The sequence below is a fragment of the Neolamprologus multifasciatus genome, chromosome 11 (assembly GCF_963576455.1).
Source record: "Neolamprologus multifasciatus chromosome 11, fNeoMul1.2, whole genome shotgun sequence".
NCBI classification, from domain to species: Eukaryota; Metazoa; Chordata; class Actinopteri; order Cichliformes; family Cichlidae; genus Neolamprologus; species Neolamprologus multifasciatus.
The window spans coordinates 27,939,129-27,961,174 of NC_140449.1; the positions used below are offsets into that span (position 1 = coordinate 27,939,129).

Consider the following 22,046-nt stretch of genomic DNA (forward strand, 5'->3'; position numbering starts at 1 on the left):
AACTCTGAAGTATACAGATGCCAAAGATAAAAGTTAGTCAAGCAGAAAATGGCAGATTTTCCAGAAATAAAAACTCCTGAACAACGATATAGTTTTTACTGATTTGGAGTGATGTGGTGACATAGCACAATGCTATGGTGTTATCTTTACATGCATGGAACATGGGGCAGTCACTTTGCAAATAGACTAGATAAAGATTCACGAAATAGTGTTTCAGATCAGTAGTATTTAAACAGTTGCAGGTGTGTGCACCACTAAAGAAAAAAGCCTATGTGTTAAAACTTATGAAGAAGATGTTTTTTCTTTTGGTTATGGTTTGGACTGGGAATGAAAATAGCATAACAATTCTACATGGCAGCTGATTGTTTTATATCTTATTGTGTGTCATACAAAGTAATTTCTTTTTATCTTTCCCTATGGTATTACTTATGGTTATCATAAAACACAAAAATGTTGTTCGAAGACTGAGTTATTTTTTTTTCCATTCCAGCCCATGCTGTGAAAATAAGATAAGATAAGACAACCTTTATTAGTCCCACAAGTGGGAAATTTGTTTTGTCACAGCAGGAAGTGGACAGTGCAAAAGTTATGAAACAAAAAGCAAAAAAAAAAAAAAAGTAAGAATAACCAAGTTAGGAATATCATCTGTATAAAATCTATTAAAGAAAAAAAATAGTACAGTTATTTTCAGTTCAGCAACTATTCAGTGGCTTTGAGAAGCAATAGTGAGGACATCAGGTAAAGTAAAGACTTGTCAGATCAAAAGAAGAAGACAATCAATTCTTTTATCCTTGAACAGAATAAAAATGAAAAAACAAATACAACAACATAGACAAGAAAAAGCCTTTAAACTGTTTGATTTGAACTAAGTAAAATGGATTTATGTTTACAATTCCAGACGTGTATGTTCTTTTTTTCTTTGAATGATGTATTTAAGAAAGGATCACCTGAATACTGAGGAGGTCGAGACAGAAAGTGAGAAGCAATAAATGGAAAACATGTAGATATAATAAGAACAAAGTGCATGCAAATATCTGAACGTTACACTGCACTTTGTAGTCACATTAATAAGATACACTCAACAGCCACTTTGGCTGATGTCAAATAAGTTAAAGGCAAATGTCTTATCAACATTACACAACTCAGGCATCGAGCATCAGAATGAGGAAGAAATATGATTTGGACGTGACATGAATGTTAGTGCCAGATGTGCTGGTCTAAGTATTTCAGAAACTGTGTGTCTTCTCTGGGATTTGCAGATAATGGTCCACAAAAGAGAAGATATCTGATGAATGGCAGTTCTTTGGGCTGAAATGAATTGTTGATGTCTGATGTCTGATGACAATGACCAGACTCAATATAACTGAGACATGCTGAAGAGCATCTCTGAGTGCACAGCACATCAAACACCAAAGCAGCAGATGACATCATTGCTCTAGTCCAGTCATCTTTCTGGTCAGCCTCTTCAAGCCTCTTCGAGCAAATCAGCATCCACTCTGCATATTTTAAATCACACTGTGCATCTTTTACTCTACCTTGCAGCCTCTTTCCCATCTCTGCCTCACCCAAGTCCATCCAAGCCTTCATGTCATCTCTACCAAGTAGACTCAAATTTGCAGTAACTTTGTGGCACTAGCAAAAGGTGGTCAAACTCGGTAGTATCAAGGTCAAATTAATTATAAACTTTGAAGCAAATGTAATAAATGTAAATATTTAAAATGATCTAGTTGCATTACTTTTGGTATGGTACTAAAATTCATGCCTTCTGTAGCTTCCCTTTACTCCTGCCTCAAGGGATGAGTTCAAAAAAAGAGCTCCATATTTCTTAAGCTGATGCAGCACATTAAATGTTACAGTTTGTCAGGATATTTCAGTTCAAATACTAGTGATACAGAAGTACTACAGTGATATTACTGGGTTGTTTAGCTTTGGTAAGGAATAAATCTACATTTTAATATATATAGTAAAATAAATTATTTTCTAAAAAAATGCTAGTGCATAAAATTCAGGTATAAACAGATTACGATAACAGATTATGGTTATTATACTGCATACTGCAATGTTGTGTTGGATGTAAGGGTGAAGCAATGAATATCTGTAATTTTGTCATTGCAGAGACCTCCAACAATCAACTCATGAGCAGTAATTGTAGCATCATGGCAACATGTAAACATCCAGCAACCTTAATCTATTTATTTGTATCCATAGACCCAAAGTTCCAATATATCCACATGAGCAACAGCTGCAGCACAGTCTAAGAGCAAGTTATAAATACAGAATTTGACAGGCATTTTGTGAACTAGTCATGATTCTGGATCGATTCATTAAGTTCATGGGTAAAAATTAAAGTGCTTCCAATCTTAGAAACATTTCTCTTTTTTTCTCTTGAACAGTGCACAGCCTCCATCTGGGTGCCCACTCACTGAAAGGAACAGAGGGAAAGAGCTCTGTGCTCACTCGCTGGGGGAAAGCTTGATGAAGTATAGATTTTTAAGCAGGTGCTTTAGAAAAATAGAAATTGCTAAAAGGGTTTAAAAAAAAAAGAAAAAAAAGCCCATCAACAAATAATGTCAAAGAGCCACAAAGTTTGTAAGCCAACCAAGCTCCACAAATTCCTAAATAACATAAACAGACAATCTGAAAAACCCCTTATATTGTCTGAATCTAATTATGTTTTTCAGCTTTGGATTCATGTTTTGTGATTCAGTTTTTGCTTCCTCCTGTTAGTCTTTTAATCTTTTGCTCCTTTTATCTTACCGTTATTCCATTGTTGAGCTTTAGTTTTACGATCCTGTGTTTTTGTTCACATTTTTGTTTTTAAAATGTATTCTTTGTAGTACTGTTAGTTTCCTCTGTGTTTCTCTGTGAGTCTTATCTTTCTGTTTCAGCGTGTTCCTGTTTGTTAGTCGTACCTATTGTTGGTCTTGTCTTCGTGTTTAGAATTTTGTTATTTGGGCTACATTCACACTGCAGGTCTTAATGCTCAATTCCGATTTTTTGATCAAATCCAATTTTTTTGTCTGCTTGTTCACACTACAAATAAAATGCGACAGCAAACGCGCTCTATTATGTATTATTTCATAATAATGGAAATAACCTAATAATTATCCTTATTGCTGTTTTAGAGAGGAGCGGTGCTTCAAAGGATAGTTGCAGATTTCTGTCAGAAACAATACAAATAAAATGTTCACGTTGTCTTCCCAACAGTTTCACTAACATCTACACTGGATGGCCAGGAAGCGTTCACGATGTCTTCTCGGGCGCTTCTCCGGCGCTGATAATTAGAGTCTGTCTTGTGTCGGTGACGTAAAAGACTGATTTAATGCGACATGACCGTTCAAACAGATATGTATCGGATTCAGTACCACATACAAAAGTGACCCAGATCGGATTTGAAAATATCGGATTTGTGCTGTTCACACTGTCATACCATGATCGGATATGGGTCGCATAGGGTCAAAAAAATCGGATTTGATGCGCTTTCGCTTGCAGTGTAAACGTAGCCTTAGTTACTTGTTTATCAGTCCTGCCATAATTGTTTTCACCTGTGTTAATTATGTTCAGCTGTGTCTCATTCCCCAGCTGTCTGCAGTAGCCTGCCAGCCCTGTTTGTAAGTAGTGCCTTCCTTTGTCATTTATCAATGCATCTTTTATTATTCCGGCGTTGTACTTGTAGTCTGTATTTAAGTTTTCTCCAACACTTTTACTACAGTCAGAAGTAGTGATGGGCAGATGAAGCTTCATGAAGCACTGAAGCTTTTCATCCAATTGGTTCACCCCAGCACGAAGCTTCATTTGCTCTAGTAGGACATCTACTGGACGTAAAAATATTAGTTGGCATGAATTTGAAGAGTGTGGCCTTTTGCACATAGCCTGTAAATGTCAACAACAAAAGGAGTGTGTAAAACATGTATATTGTTGTGATGGCAGTATACTGTGTATATTTATATTGGCAGTATGGAAAATGATCGGTGTATCAGAAAAACTCAGGAGGGTTTTCTCCAAGCATGACATCCCGGCGCATTTCAGACCCAGCAACACGCTCAGACAAAAACTGGTTCACCCGAAAGACAAAACGCCAAAACACAGACTTAACAATGTGGTGTATGCTGTACAGTGCAGCGAGGAATGCCCAGACCTCTACATTGGAGAGACCAAACAGCCACTTCACAAGCGCATGGCACAACACAGAAGAGCCACCTCCACAGGACAAGACTCAGCTGTCCATCTGCATCTTAAGGATAAAGGACACTCTTTCGAGGATGCCAATGTTCACATTTTGGACAGAGAGGACAGATGGTTTGAAAGAGGAGTGAAAGAAGCCATCTATGTCCACTGTGAGCGACCATCTTTGAACAGAGGCGGTTGTTTATGACACCAACTCTCTGCCATCTATAATCCAGTTTTGAGATCCCTCCCCAGACGCCTTAACGCCCACTCACATCCTGGGCCATCTGACCTCAGGAATTCGCATGATAAGGTGGGGCCAGGTTTCACAATGAACTCACCCAAAACTCTGGCTGATTGGGACCCACACCCAGTTTCACACCTTGGCTCAGGCGATTAGAGGATCATCAGGGGGTCCTTTTGTCCCTCTGTGGGGGGATACTCCCACTAGGTTTATATCTGGGACTCTCCACCATTTGACCTTAGAACTGAAGAAGCTTCTCGGATGAGAGGTGAAACGTCTTCAAGTAACTTAAAGAAGTCCAGATGCTTTTCTTTGCAAGCTCCTTGGACTACGATGACCTGGATGACTGAGAACCTTCACAGACATTAGCCTTTACGATTTGGGCTATTGAATTTAGGTTTAAAAATCATGAAAGTTACAATAGATTGTAGAGGTTATATTGCTGTGTAAGAATCCCAAGCATTAATCCGTGACAGAGTGTGTTCTCATTTATATAAAGCCTATGTAAGGGAATCAGGGCTAACTTCTGGGTTTCTGTAGTACTCTGTAACTGTAAACATTGTGAGCAGGTCAGCATATTCATTGTTCAGTTCATTGTTTTCTGTGCATGACATTTGGCAACTTTGTAGATTTTTGATTAAAGATTTTTTATATTAATATTCAAATTGAAAATCCCCTGGCTCCATAGTGTGGTGGTTTACACATTTGAATAATAATAATGATGTGTCAGGGGGGCCATCTGGTGTAAAAATCTGTCAAATCAAATATGCTGAGATACCTGCTGTGGTGAACCTTTGTGAATAAGGGAGCAGCTGAAAGTAGCTTCTTTTCTGATACAATCAAAAACACTGACCTGAAAAACCCATGGCTATCACTTGTAGGTCAATCTGTGGAGGTTAGGAGAGCCAGCAATCTGTGGATATGCTCAAGAACAGATGGAAGACTTTTACCTTTACTTTTTGATGTTGTGCGCCATTATTTGGCATCATGTTTTCTTTGTTCGGCTCACATCAGCTACCAGGCTGATTTGTCACATCCATGCAGGGACCACAAATGGCTGAATTGTGGACACCTAACATTCAAGGTCGCACTTTTGCCTCCACCTGATGAGTCGCCACTTTCAGCCTCCCATATTACCTCTCTGCAGAGCCATACTGGTGTTTTTGTTGTTGTTGACAATGAGAGAATGCATTAGTTAACATTAAAGGCAGTGTGGTCACTAATGACTGACACGGCTGCACAAAGAAGCAAAATGTAGCAGCATAGCAGAATGCGTAAAGCTTTTACAGCAGCGGTGATGTGTCTGTAGGCAGAGCATAAAGTCTGAGAAGAGAAAAATCTGAAGCTTGCCTGAGACTATATCAGTTTGTTCAGTGGCTGCCTTTTGAATAATTCCCATCAATAAACTAAAGGGTAATGTATTTTCTTCAGTTTTTTACCAGGTCAACACATTAGCATTTAGATTTGCACCAATACATGTAAGTACATTGTCTTCTGTGTCTTTCTGGCAACTTAACAACAAGGCCTGTATTTTGTAATGTCTGTGGATCATTTTAAAAATAGTGCCATATTAAAGGGTATTAAAGGGTGCCAGTAGTAAGCTGTTGTACAACGCCTACGAAATTCTTTGTGTAATGAATATGCATGTGAGAGTAACTATTTGTAAAATACATAAAATGAAGAACTTTCTTCTTAGACTGTTTCTGCTGTGACCCAGACCTGATTAAGCAGAAGAACATGGATGGTTGGATAAAAAAACCATCAGAGAATCTGAAGATTGTCTGAAAGTAATTCATCCATCCCTGCACTTAATGACAAACCACACTTCTGTCCAACCAAAAGTACCTTGGAAGAGGGAAGGTTTAGTGATGACGCTTATTACTGCCACTGAAATAAAAATGTCAAGTAGTGTGTTATAACTCCATGACATGATGCTGCAAGTTTCTAATTGGCAGATAAGTTGTAAAACTTAAAAAAACTTAAAACTTTTAAACAGTTAAATACAACAAACAGGTTATTTCATAAAGCATATTCAACATTATTTTTTTCTTTTAACAATTTCACATATTTAATTCCGAACCAATTTGTAACTTTGTAAACTTTTTATCTTCATCCTGCAGAGAATAATTCATTTTCTTCGACTTGTAGACAACATAAATACAGGTTGTTCTTGCTCTAGTGAGCGAAAAGTTCTAATTGTTTCTCGTACAAGATTAATGACTAGGTGGGACAGAGCCTTTCAGTCTGTGGCATCAAGACTTACGAACAGTTTTTGTTTAACCTTTTTGTTGAGACTTTTTCTTTCACGGCAGATTGTTCTGCCCAAGGTTGCATTCCTGTTAAAAGGGAATTTTCCACCAAAGCGCCTGCTCACATAGGGGATCATCTAAATGTTTGGATTTTCTTGGTTTTCTAATTTATTATTATAACCTTATAATATTTAACACCTTGAGACAACTTTTTTCGTAAATAAATTTTTTTGAATTGAATCGACTGATTGTCTGTGAAAAGTGCTTCATATAGTTTAATAATTAAACTTTCCTGACTTAGCAATTCATTCTGTAAAATTATAGTGACTAAAGTGAATGTGTCAAGGTTCTGGGAAATGTAATATATCTTTCAAATAGATATTAATTTGTTTTGTTTTAATCCTTTTAGTTTTAAAATCATTCATTTCATTTAGCTAGCTAATTCAATGAGTGAGTTCTAGTAATAGTGAAATGTATAAAATGATCAATGATGGCAAAATAAATCTCTTATGTAAAAGTAAGGTTTTGCAGGCCTGTTTAGTAAACCTTGTTTTAATGCAACCTTTTTTACAATTTAAAATAAACTGTCCTGAACATATTTCCTGATACATTTAATGCAATTCCAGGAATAGTTGAAAAAATTCTGACAGCCCATTTTAAAACATTTTCTTTCTTCTGTCCTGTCTTTCTTTACTTCTGTGACTTAAATGTATTATTCGTAATTGTGACAAATTAAATCCACTTTCTGGGTATGTTATGTTCTTGTTGATAAGTAGCTTACCAAGCAGAAATTTTAATTGGACTCCTTGAAACCTTCAACAGATAGCTGAGCAAGGATTGCAGTGGGTTTAGCAAAGAGACTTTGACACAGGCATCAAAATAATTGGTTAGATAAGGCGCTGCTTTCTACATGCCTTTGATTCTGCAGCATCTCTGACACACCCAATTATTTTCACATTCTTTGTATTATTCACAACATTTCCACATAAAAACCATGGTGTTCCAACAAGTGTTCATTATACATTAAGTTTAATACTGGTTTATGTGCTACATACACTGAGTTGACAACAACAGAAGTAACAGCAGTGCAAATACGGTGTATAAAAGCACATTGACGAGAACCACAATTTACATTGTTGTTGTTTTACACATTTGTTATTTCTTATAATTTCAACTATTGTGCATTTCTCCAACCCTTAAAAGTCCGACTATATAAAAGATACCCACGATACTTTAACCATGTTTTAGTACTACAGGTATATAGAGTATGTGCTTGGGGAATATACTTTTTATTGTGTAAGTTGTTAAGCTGTAACCTGACTGATTACTGATGAAAACACTGATTTAAGCAAAAAATGTATGTATTAGTTCTGTGATGCAGATACTGTATAAATCTTGTTATATTTGATTCTAATCAATTTATGACTCTATAGAAAAGTAACCTTTAATGTGTCCATTTTAAAGTTTCAGTCTTTATAATTAAAGTCTTAAGAAAATATGAAAAAATATAAAATATTTTATCATCTATCTAGTGGAAGATGCTGTGAAGGATTCATAGATTAATTGAAAAAAAAAAAAACCTTAAAAACAAAATATTGTTGCATTTCTGAAAACAGTAAAACACATTTATTTTTACTTCCCTTTTTCAAACACAACAAAAAGGTTATTTCAGAAAATGTTGTCTAGAAGTGCAGCATTCTCCAGGATTTTTAAAAAAATTATTTCAGATGTTTTATTCTGAACCAATTTCATGTTGTAAACGTTGTTTCATTCTGTACAGAACAATTCCTTTTCTCCCAACTGTAGACCAACCAACAACCCAAAAGTGACAATTATAAAAGGAGCACAGGATTATATACATACACACACAAAGCACTGAGCAGGGGAGGTAAATCAAACCAAAAAACACATGAGAAAAAGTAACCTTCAAAGTAAAAACTGGAAATAACCAAAATATATCTATATTGTTTCTGACTCATTAAGAAAATTTAAAAGACACAAACATCCAAAACAGCACCACTGATAGTGCAGGATTATCAGAAATCAAATAATAAACTTAAATTATTAACTTTAGTATTTTACTCTTATATAATTTATGTTCTTTATAGATTTTTATTAACCATTTAATGACCTTTTTTTAAATCATCATCATCTGACATGTATCCAATTAGAGTAGGTGGCACCCATAGGGATCATTTTGTGCTATGACCAAAACATCCCTTTTTCATAGAGAGCAGACATAAGCTGAAGCAGAAAGGCCAACTTAACAGTGAAAGCTGATGACCACCGTTGTGATATCTGTTATCTGCAGCTGGTGTTTTAGGTTTTGTTGAGCCAGCTAATGCAAAGAAAGTCTGTGCTGTGTTGTACCACCCGATTATGGACTCCATATTTCGAAGCTTGCTGTATTAGAAGATTAGTAAGGTGAGAAAGGTGACAGATTTTTTTTGTTGTCAGTATAGTTGCCATAATTGATCCATCTTGCGAGTGTTTGATGTGATGCAGCACTAATATGAAAATAATAAAATCAGTATCATGCAAAAGTTTCTAACATGCTAAGCAAACACTTTGCAGAAGCTGCTGTTCACCCTGTCATCCCCTGCTGTGTTTTAGTATGATTAAAGATTAACTAATTTTATTCAACAATTTATCTCCAGTAAGCTGCTAAAAATATTGATAAAAAAAGTGGATGTTAAAACAGTTGTTAAATCAGGATTGATGCTCACTTGATAACACACAAGATACAAATCGGGATCTGTTAGACAAAAACAGAATAAAACATCTCCATGATTAGATATGAAAGTAATGCAGCTACATGTCTAAATAGAGGAGAAACACACAGCAGATTCTGAGGAGGCGATGGCACAAACTCCAACAACAAATTGGGTCTGATCTGTTGCCACGGAGACCCATCTCTCCTTTCATTTTGTCACTTTGACATCTCGACTCATTTATCTCCATTTATTTACCTGATGCATATAAAACCCTTCAGAGAGACTCATAAATTAGACTTCAACTAACACCTGCAGCCGACTTCTTAATAAAGAGAACAAAAAAACTTCCAAAACAAATTAAATCAAGCACAATGAAAGCTCGGAAATGTCACATCCTGAAACTCACTCACTCCGTGAACATCTCACGTATCTATTTTGTTTTGATTCTTAGCTGAATCTAACTTGGGAAACTGAATGACTGCATCTGCTGGTTGTCATTATGGTGCTTTTATGGTGCTTCTATGAATGATTGTACTCATATCTAATTTTAAACAACAGAAAAACATGAAAATGCCATGAGTCAGAATTGTGACGTTGCCGCCACCGTCTTAAGGCGGTCCCAGCCAGTTATTCTGACAAGGGACTGTCAGCAGGAACTGCCAGCTAATGCAGCTCTGCTGGGTCTTCTGTCTGCTTAACATCAGCCCTCTTTGGTGTCTTATCTTATGTGATTTACCTGAAGATTTGGATGTGGGACCTCTTGCACCCAAAATTAGAATCTATCCCTAGATAAGAGTTGGAAGAGGTTCCAGGTCTAAATTTATTTATTAAGCACTAAAAAAAACCTCAGAGTGACTAGAGTGTTGCGAAAAGATTATTTATTATTTATTTATTATGGATTAAGAAAACAAAACAAAAAAACCCTAAAACAATCAAATAGATAAGAAAAAGGTAAAATACATGTTGATAGGTGCTAAACATATACAGTCCTGGCCAGAAGACACAATGAGGAAATCAGAAAGACTCAGATTATAGGTGTTGCAACTCAGAGAAAAACAAAAAACCCCAACAAAGCATCATCAGCTCAGATACAGAAACTGATGCACAATCATCCAAAACAACACAAAGTGTGCTGCCTTCCACAAGGGAAAACACTGAGAGCATAAAGAAAATAAAAATAGTGTTACATTGAGTGAAGTTTCAGTTGGATAGTTTTCTCATATATGCCTATGCAATCACTAGTTTGGATTAAAAAAAACCCCATCAAGTTCTGATATTTTCTTGTAGTTTGTATTGAAATAATCTCTGTTGTCCTTGAAAATCTTTCAGAAGCAAATAAATATCCATAATATTAATTAGAAATGAAAGGTCATATTTTTAACTTTTCTTCAATTTAAATGTTTTCTTAATAGTAAATAAAAGCTAATACTGCATACTTTTTATTTGTCTCAAAATACTACTACTATACTGACATTACAGCAACATTTAGTTCTGTTTCTCTGGTCTTCCCTGGTGTTAGGTCTTCATATCGGGTTTAAAATGCTTCATTAATAGTGGAAAAAAATATTTTCTCCACATTTCTCAACATTTTACGTTGAGCTGCAGGAGAAAAAACGAACCTCATGATTAACTTGACTGGGCTGACAGACTAGTGTGTTCACTGAAAATCACATTTTGTAAAATTACGACTGGAGAAGAGGGTGTGAAATACTCCATGAGCTCCAGTCTGGCTGAGAATCCCCAGCTGAGGGGCAATCTTAAACTTGTGATTTCAGAAAAAGAATATTAGGAGAAAACTATGCCACATTATTTGATGGAAATGAAAAAAATCAACCCACAGCTCTGAATTAATCAAAGTGAAAAAAAGAAAAGAAAAAAGGAACAGGCTAGTAGGTTTTTCCCAAATTTAATTGCAGCAACTCAAAATGGTATTGAGTGGTTTGTATGGCCCCCACATGCTTATAAGCATGCCTGACAACATTCAATTCAATTTATCTATACAGCGCCAAATCACAACAACAGCCGCCTCAAGGCGATTTATATTGCAAGGTAGACCCAACAATAATACGATCACATAAATCAGGTTCCTTTGAACTGCCTGCATCCCAATACCTAAAGACCATCACTGATTCACCACCAAATTATAGCTTCTCCAGACCCTTTTACAACTGTTGTCATCTGTTAAAACCACAGGGTGCCAGTGGTGAACCTGCCTATTTCTGGTATTCTGTAACGTCGGGTTGTGTTTAGTGGTTGAGAGGAGGCGGCAAAAACACTTAGCAGGATAGTCAAAAGAACACACACTCACACTGGCATTGGGAATTGCACATCGAATGGGAATTCTTTAATATACCTTCTCTTCGTCAACCATATAAGCCCGGTTGAACGGCTGCAGCTTAACAAACATAGCGCGCAGTGTTTGTACAACCCATAACGTTGTTTGGAGAGGTAAAACATGACATCTGTCCCTCCTCATGCACTAGCGTGCAAGCACATATCCACACAATCACAGAGAGGGCAGTGGCGCATACCGATGACAACATTAACCCTCAACTTGGGTTGTCTTAAAGAGACACTATACCACTGTGACTGTTACAATTCTATGGTAAATACCAATTTGCCATAGAATACCAGTGCTGGGCAGTGAATACAGGGCCGACTAGAGGACATTGGGCCCTCAGCCATGCTCATGAAGTCTGCTTTTTATTATTTGACAGAGAAATTCACGCCAATGGCCTGCAGGACCTCATTTAGTAGCTCTTAGCAATGCTTGTCCTGTTCCTCTGACATGCTCTTTAGAATGTGCTGGGAGACACAGCAAACCATCTGGGATCCCACCAGTGGCCTCCACATGTAAAACCATTCCTGTTTTGGGGGTTGTCTCATTGTAGACCCTCTAGTGCATGTGTTGTTAATGTCATTAACGCCAAAGAAGCTGAAAAAGCTTAAAAACCACCTCGTTTCCCTAACTGACCAGAAATGTCACTAATGTAATGCTATAGTGTCTTTAGAAAGTGGTCCTTTAATTTTTTTGAGTAATGTAATTAGAGAACTGGAGAGCCATGTCAGTTTATGTTTACTGCACTGGACAGTTTTCATTGTTCTTGAGACTGCTTCATTCTCATTACGCACCTCTTATCTTCTAGAAGCTTAATGGAGGTAGAACGTGACTAAAGTATGATTCTTATTCTCTACCAGGAAAGAACGTTTGTGAATAAACGCCACGTAATGAATTCACAGAGCCGCCTCCTGCAAAAGTGCACCTGTTCCTTCTGGCACCGACTTTGTTTTTACATATTATCCAGACCAGGTCAAGGATTGTGTAAGAGAAAAGGAGTAAAAATTAGAATAATGAATAATTAGGTCATCATCCAAAAGAGAAGCAGCTTTGAAAATTCATCACTGAGATGCAGCTGGTGGCCCAGATGAGCTGCTGGAATCGATCCAAGAGGACAATGATTTTCTGAACATTAAAGAGCAAAGTTTCAGTCATTCTGCTTCTCAGATCACACTCTTTTTGAATATCTCTAGCTTTTAAGTGATACTGATTGCACTTTCCAACAGAGTCTTTCACAGGCCGCACGCACTCAGCCCTCACCGAATCAATGCTCTGTTTCAGATAAGGATCGCTATTGCAATTTTTTTCTTCAGTGTTTCTAAGCCTCCGACACGAGACTGTGGGCCTTTGACTGTGTGGAAAAAAGCACAAAACCTTTATCCTCATATTGAACCCTGCTGAAACAGTTTAATTTGTTAATTAAATCGTTTTCAAACAGAAGGAACATTCGATGCCATATGTCATTATTACTGAATTTTACTTTAACCTTTTGTTGCAAATGAGCTGAAGTTAAATCTGATTCAGTTTCTTGTGGAATATAATTAGGACATTTCCATCCAAGAAGTTTCACTTCTTTGCATCTAATATAATTAATTTGAATACAACTGTCAATTTAGGTGAAATCCATCTGGAACTTTAGCGCTTAACTTAGAGTGAGCGTTCAAGAACCAGCTACCTTTTAGTGGACAGAAGGAGAAAAGTTTGAACAGGAACTGTCCTCTTAGAGAAAATAGCCGCTTCAGTTGTTTCAGAAAATTTAAATGACACTTGCATCTAAAAGTCAAGGTGCTCTATGGACTGCAGGGAATTATGATTGCTCAACTGGGAGAAAAGGAAGAAAGCGAGGCATTATTGCACATCATGTGTATGAATCCCAAACTGCAAATAACCCCCAAGAAAAATTGTTTCCTCTCATTTTCTTGCTAAATGAGGGCAAAGCATCACTTTAACCCGGTATGCACCGCATCCTTTGTAGCCACTTTCCAGTTTTTGGGAGCATATGCATTTTTGTGAGTGTGTAGCCACCTGAAACTGTGAAAACAACTGTGAATGAGTTCTAGTCTAAATACCTGATGCAGGTGCTCCAGGGAAACATTCAGGGCACAGCCCAGCTGTTGAAATGGATTAATACGAAGGTGATTTAGGGCCACATTAAGAAAAAAAGTTTCATCATTTTGAGAATAAGGTTGAAATTTCAAGAAAAATGTGGAGATTTCAGTTGTTTCAACACAAAACTATTATACCCTCTACAAAATTCCTTGTGCAGATGAGTGAAACAAAGCAAGCAGGTGTCTTGTTGTGTCTTGTGATACAACATACAGCCTCTTTACTGCACAACGGTATAATCATCGATATCTTTACGTCTTTTCTTTGTTGTTTCTTTGCTTATGTGCTAAAAGGCAAATCATTTCCTTGTAAGTAAAAAATCTGATTCTAAATTACAATCTCACTAACTCATCTACAGGCATTTTGTAGAGGGTTTAGCAGCTGAGGCAGTTTCCCTTGAGACAACTAATCTCCACATTTAAACTTTTTTCTTTAAATTCCACATTATTCTTAAAATGATCAATAATATATATTTTTTCTTAATGTGGACATAATATGCCATCCTACATTGATGAGAATATGAATGGGTTAAAAGAAACCAGAAACAGGCAAAACCTGCTTCAGTTCTTTATATTCTCTCTCTCGCTTGCAAGTACAACTGGGCAGAGCCTCTGATTTTGTGTTTGCCCTGCATGCCTGGCTGCCCCTTGCATGTCTGCGGTGTTGTGACTTTCTTTGATAAACTTCAAAAAACAGTTTATCAATGCAGCATGACAATGTATTCACATGCACACAAACAAAAATTATCCATGCCGCTGGCGCCAGCCTGCAACCTTCTCCCTCTTTATGCTCTCTGTGTGAATGAGCATCTGTAGCTAGCTTGTCCTGTGTTCATGAGGTCCCTTTGAAGGTCTGCCTATTTACACACCAGCTTATTCACCCATTCCCTGCCAGATCACTACACCAGTCTGTAGTAGTAGTAGCCAGGCTTATCTCGAGCTTTTGAGTGATTTACTGTGCTTAACTGGGGTTCTCTTTGTGGCCCTCCTCAGTCTGTCAGCCACATCTCTGCTTCTCTTTTCCTTAGGGAGTAAAACCTCCCAAAACGTACATAACTGGTCACCCTTTGCTGTTCCTCACCGTCCCAGAATATTTATTTTTCCAACAACTTTTCACTTTTACTCCTTACATTTTTAAACAAATGTCTGTAATTTCTACTTCTTACGTTTCCCCAAAAAAGTTGTTTTAAAAAATCAAGTAATTTAAAATTTTTATCAAAGCTATCAGGTCATTTCTATCAGCTAAACAAAGATCAGCAAGCACACAAACTGTTTGTGTGAAGTTTGTCACACACTGCGTTGCTAGCTAAAGAGTGCAAAATAAGTTCACTCAGAGATGGAGAAAGATGTAAGACAGACAGAAGGGGAGAGGAAGAGGAGAGGTCCGCAAATTTAAAGATTATCTGTAATATCGTCATTTTTATTCACACTTTGGACTTTTTTATGATCTGTTGTGATAAATTAGATATTTTTATATTGTGAAACATCCTGCAAAAACAAACTATTCTTCAAACTCTGTTATTGTCAAAGTCTATAATCAGAAATCGTCTTCATGAATGTAAATACAAAGTACAAACTGTTGGTTATGCTCAAAAACAGGAAGACAGGTTCTAAATGAGCCTGAAAGTCTTTGGACCAATGAAACAAGATTAACATGTTACTCAACCACAATCATGGGAAGAGAAAACAGCTTATGCTCTGAAGCACCTCTTCATCTATGAAACATTATGTGGGGGATACTGAGCCAAGGGCTGTATGGCTGTCAATTGAACCAGGTCACTGGTGTAACTGATGATATGATTGCTGATAGAAGTAGCTGGATGAAATTGGAGGTGCACAGAGCTATGTTCTCTGCTCAAACTAAGCTGCACAATTGATCAGACAGCGCTTCACCCTGCAAATCAATAACGCACAGCAGACCATAAAAGCGACCCACAAGTTTCTCAAAGTAAAGGAATTCTTCAATGATTGCATTTTCAACCAGCATGCCCTTAAGTTACTGTAGTTACCATAAAAAAACATTTTATATATTTTGTTGACATTCACTTATGATTCTATAAAAAAATACATTCAATATTCAGTTATTCTCTACGGGCGATCGTGGCTCAAGAGTTGGGAGCTTGCCTTTTAATCAGAAGGTTGCCGGTTCGAGCCCTTGCTTGGAGAGTCAGAGGGCACGGTGGCGCCAGTGTCTGGCAGCCTCGCCTCTGTCAGTGCGTCCCAGGGTGGCTGTGGCTACAATGTAGCTTGCCATCACCAGTGTGTGAATGACTGGTTGTGTAAAGCGTTTGAGGTCCTTAGGGACTAGTAAAGCGCTATACAAATACAGGCCATTTACCATCTTCTGTTTTGCATAGGTCTGCTTATTCTTAGACTGACAGATTTTGCAAACTGTTTTAAAGGAGGGACTGTTGTGATGGATGAATTGGGGCTTGACTGTATGGGAGTAGCAAATGCCTCATAGGTCAGGTGAGGCTTCTGCAGAATGGTGATTAGGGTCCCAGTGGGGTCAGAAATAAGTCCGATCTGATTATACCTCCTGAAGAATGAAGAACTGCAGCTGTGTAGCAAACTGCTGGATACTTTCTTTCCTTGCAGGTGATTTATCCCTACGCTTTCTGCTTTCTGTTCTCAGTGAGCTTGAGTTTAAAACATTTAGTTAGAATATGGTTATTTTCTTTCCTTCTTGATACACAGCAAGACAACCATTAAGAGCTTCCTTCACAGCCTCTCAGATTCTTTGAACATTTTATAGAGCTAAAACACATGCAGTCCCTGACTGCATGTGTTTTATTTATAACAGACCCTATTCAAGAGTGACTCATATTTGTCCTTGAGGGGCACAACTGGGTTTGAAAAAAAATCTTTGGATTTTCTCTTCTCAGATTTTTTGCAAAATAGCAAAGAAAAATCATTAGCGGTGCAAACAGTCTTCAGCTCCCATCACCTTATAGAGAGTATATGAACCTTTAGCCTACGATTTAGCTGTTTGCTCCACAGCATTACTGTTTTAGTTCAACTACCACTGCTATTTTTTGCACTTGCACTTGTTTATTGATTAGCATTCAAATATCTCAGTGAAGACAGAACAAAGATTTACCACAAAGCAAGAAAGCATGAGACAAGGCTAATCAAAAGGTATTGGCTGAAGCATTTGCTTATTACGCCAACCCTTTTAACAAAAGATCTTTTAGCATGCAGCTCCTGTACACAGGGCTCGAAGCAAATAATAAAATTCAATTCAATTCAATTTCATTTATATAGCGCCAAATCACAACAAATGTCGCCTCAAGGCGCTTCATAGATACAGAGAGAAAAGCCCAACAATCATATGACCCCCTATGAGCAAGCACTTTGGCGACAGTGGGAAGGAAAAACTCCCTTTTAACAGGAAGAAACCTCCGGCAGAACCCGGCTCAGGGAGGGGCGGCCATCTGCTGCGACCGGTTGGGGTGAGAGAAGGCAAACAAAGCAAAAACAAAACAAACAAACAAACAAACAAGAAAAAACACCACCACCTTAGTAAGTAACTACATCAAAGCAAAAGAATCAAGAGGTTTTCTGTTTTTTGTTTTTGTTTTTTTTTTTTGCTCTTTTCATTCTTGATATATATATTTTTCTAATACTCTATTTTTAAACATATTTTTAAACAAGGAAAATGAACTACACCTTTTTAAATCACTGTCATAACTATTCCACAGGTTAACTCCTCTAACAGAAACACATCTCTGCTTTATATTTGTCCTTATCTTGTTTTTTTTAAAGAAATCTGTTCCCCTTAAGTCATATTGACTCTCTCTGACTTTGAACAGCTTCTGAGTACTGGGGCAAAGCAAGTTATTTTGTGCTTTATACATTATCTGTGCCATTTTATATTCAACTAAATCATAAAATTTCAGGGTATTCAGATTAATAAACAAAATGTTAGTTGGTTCTATATAGTTTGATTGGTTTATAATTCTTATAGCTCTTTTTTGCAACTTGAAAATAGGAAGAGTGTTCGTTTTATATGCATTACCCCATATCTCCAGACAGTAAGTCATATATGGAAGCAACAGAGTACAATAGAGTGTGTATAATGATTTTTTGTTCAGGACATGCTTTGTTTTATAGAGAATAGCAATGGTTTTTGACATTTTTGTTTTCACATGGTTTATATGAGACTTCCAACTCAGCTTATCATCAATTATCACTCCAAGAAATTTATTTTCGTACACTCTTTCAATTTCAATTCCATTAACCCTGATTTTAGATACATTTTTCATTTGTCTAGTGCCAAAAATAATCAATTTTGTTTTCTTTATATTTAATGATAACTTATTTACATCAAACCAGTTTTTTAATATATTTAACTCCTTTTCCGCTGTAGTCAGAAGCTGTTCCAGGTTTTTACCTGAGCAATACAGAGTGGTATCATCAGCAAACAATACACATTTTAACAGTTTGGAAATGCTACATATGTCATTTATGTATAATATAAATAATTTAGGGCCCAGCACAGAGCCCTGAGGAACACCACAAGTTACCTTCAACTGCTTAGATTTTACATTATTGAATTCGACATATTGATATCTGTCATCCAGGTAACTTTTCATCCACTTGTATGCTAACCCTCTTATGCCATATCTCTCTAGTTTATTCATTAATATAGAATGATCAATCGTATCAAACGCCTTTTTTAAGTCTATAAAAACACCAACAGTATATTCCTTATTATCTATAGCATTAGATATCCCTTCTACAAGTTCCATCACTGCCATCGAAGTGGACCTTTTCACTCTAAAGCCATATTGGTTATCACTTAGGAGATTATGCTTCTCAATATATTTATCAAGTCTATTAACAAATAACTTTTCTAAAATTTTTGAGAACTGTGGGAGCAGTGATATTGGCCTATAATTGGTAAACTGACTTCTCTCTCTGTTTTTATGGATTGGAATAACTTTTGCTATTTTCATTTGTGAGGGAAATACACCAGTTTCTCATGTTCTGGTCATGTTTAGGTTTGTGGTGATCATTAGAGTTCTTCCATGTCTTGTGTTTCTTCCCAGTTTAGGTTATTGTTTAGTTTTTCACCTTTGTTTGCAGTGCTTTTGTTTTTGTGGTAGTTAACAGCCAAAATAAACGGCCCGCTTTTTGTTAAACTTTAGTCCTGCCCCTTTTGTGTCTGCATTTGGGTCCATGCTCCTCAAACACATCGGCCATTCTGGCAGTGACAATCATCATTAACATACTTGTTGTGTTTTCAGTTTTGTTTCATTCATTCAGTCAAATAAAGGCAAAAATCAGGAATTTAGTCTTCACTGTTGTTAAAGCGATTTAATTCAAATTAAATGCTTATTAACTGGTGTGATAACGATATAACTGACGATATAATTGACGTGAGACAAAATACTTTACAACTCCACAACTTAGTGCCAAAAAAACCCCCATCAATGTATTTTCACTTAATCAAGCAGCTGTTTTTTATGTGCATTAAAGCCATATAAAAATTTAACAGTGCAAATGCAAATTCCTTGCTGACAGTTTAACCAAAATGCATTTCCAGTGGAAATTGGCCGACATATCCTCAGCATAACCATGTATAATATCCACAAAACTTAAAAAGAGGTTATACACACACAATACAGTAATATTATGTTGAAGCACAGTACGTATCACTCCGCGAGGCTCCTGACTCCTGAATGCTCCGACAATCCATCAAGTGGTGCGGGTTCGTATTTTAGCAAAGTTGCACTAAAACATTATTGACAGATTTTGGAGTGACGCGTACCACTTAAAATCAGTTCAGTAATAACAGTAATAATGACGGCCTTCTTGCACGTTCTACCAAAAATTGTTCTTTGTTGTGTATCTGACGGACGAAAGCCAAACCAGTTCTACACCACTGAAGTTGCAGCATTTTTACAAACCAATTCTGGTTCATCCGTTTCATTCAACGATCCGCGCTGTCGCCCTTCTCATTCTCCGTCGCAGGCATGCTTTTTCCACCATGTGCGTATGAAAACAAAGGCTCTGCACATGCATGTTTTACTCATATTCTATCGCGATGTTTCATGTTTCGTATCATTGCCGGTATCACCGTGAACGGTATGATATGGCCCAGCCCTACAGTGGACTTTAGTTAAAAAGTTTTCTTTTAGGAAAATGTCCAGCTTCAGAAGCAAACAGAGTTAGAAATTAGGTCATATAGCAGGTGGAAAATAAGAGCCAAGTATTTTCTTCAGAAGTTGGTAGAGATTAACAAACAGATTTAAAAAAAAGTAATAGTCAGCATAGAAACAGTTGCAAAACATCCTGTTTTTCTCAAAATACTTTCTCCTTCTCCATTTATGACTGTATATGTCTCAGGTTATGTGGAGTGCTGGAGGTTTGGTACTGCTCCAGTTCCCACCAGATCCTGACTGGCAAACTTGACACTCATTAACTAATTAACCCCCAAAGTATTTCTCTACTTTTCATCCATTCAGTATTTGTCTTATTGTTCTGTTACCAACAGTGATAAAAACATTCAGGTTCCATATTTATTTCTGTGTTTTTAGAATTGTTTGCTCATCCTATTTTCCTTATACAATAAAAATACAACCGTGACAAACTGCAGCTCTTTGTTCAGTCTGCCAGCTCCTCGCTGACAACATCTGCCCGTTCTCCACTGGTACCTCCACAGAAGGTTTAGGTCCTCATTTTGACTAAAATCTCTTGAATTCTGCTGCGTTGTACAGTAGGCTTTTCTTAAATATAGCTCTTTCAGGTCACCCAAATGAGTTAGACGGCTCTATGTGCAAACTCAAAGTGTGTTTATGGGCAGGCTTTATTCACAAAGTAACACTTCAAAATGTTGAATTATAGTCCATCAGGTTCAACTGAAATTCCTTAATGATATTTTTATGCATTTAAGAGCATTTAGTGAATCCAGTTTTGTGTAAAAAATCTGCTGAGTGTATAAATTAGTTCATATTTGTTTTTAATAATTGCTAAATGGCTGATTTGAGTTTAGCTTGCTCGGGCTAACTGGCTAACTGAAAATTAGGCTTTTGCAAGAAACATCTTACACTGGCAAACCCTTTCACCAACAGCCTGGGATTTGATTTAACACATGACTGACTTGAAAAAAAAAAAACAGTTTCTGTGATATTTCTTAAAACAGAACATCTGGGTTGGATTGGGTATGTGTTTAAGCCAAAAAAGGGGATTGGTATTTACTGAACCTCAAACGTAAAGCCCGTCGAAGGCTGTGTTAGAGGCAGGTTGAAGCAGTTAAATCTGGTTCTTGCTGTTAGCTGTGAATGGGCAGAGACACGTTGGTGCAGCTTCAGCACAGTGACACTAAATCCATATCGACACAAGCTGCTGTAATGCTTCTCAACAGAGCTCCCTGCTGTGCTGATTACTCTGCTGCTGGGAGAGATGACACACACACACACACACACACACACAAAACCGACGTCAAATATGTCTTAGGCTATGTCCACAGTACCCGGGTATTTTTGAAAACGCAGATTTTTCTATGAGTTTGCACCTTTCATCCACACACCGGCGTTTTCGGTCACTGAAAACGGAGATTTTTAAAAACTCCGGCCAGGGTGGATATTTTTGAAAACTCAGGTTTTGCATTTACATGTGGACGAGAAAAACGCAGAAGACGCAGAAAACGCAGCGTCAAAGGTGTGCGCATTTTTTTGACGTCACACTGTGCGCCACGTTATTGTTTCGGTGAAATGAATTTCTACAATACTGTTACTGTTAATTGTACTCTCTGCAGTGTTTAAATGCTTACATATACACACACAGTTACTGTCCCTCCACACATACGACTTGGTTCTGCTTCTATGCCCCATCTTTGTTTACTTTTTCCCACAGAGGCTTCTAGACTTCTGATTGGCCAACATTTCTGCACGGTTAGGAATATATCGCCACCTGTTGCTTTGGCATGTTCCTAACAGCGTTTTCCTTCATTTCTGCCTTTACGTGTGGACGGGATTATTTTTTAAAACGAAAATGGAAAATCTCCGTTTTCAAAAATACCCGTGTATGTGTGGACGTAGCCTTAGAGTCAAAATCCTTTTTGCCACATCCGAAACTTTCAAAAATCCCTTATTTTGCCATTTCTTATTAAAGGATCATAGCGTACAGTATGGTATGAAATATGTATCTAAAATTAGTCTGCACAATCATCTGTCAGTTTACAGCCTTGGACATGATTTGAGGCATCCAACCCTGCCATTAATC

At 37.2% G+C, this 22,046-nt stretch overlaps 1 protein-coding gene across 1 annotated transcript in view; it reads left to right on the forward strand.

Moving 5' to 3' along the window:
- ndufaf6 (NADH:ubiquinone oxidoreductase complex assembly factor 6) overlaps positions 1–22,046 on the forward strand; it is a 71,929-nt gene that overhangs the window by 40,314 nt on the left and 9,569 nt on the right. The window lies entirely within an intron of this gene.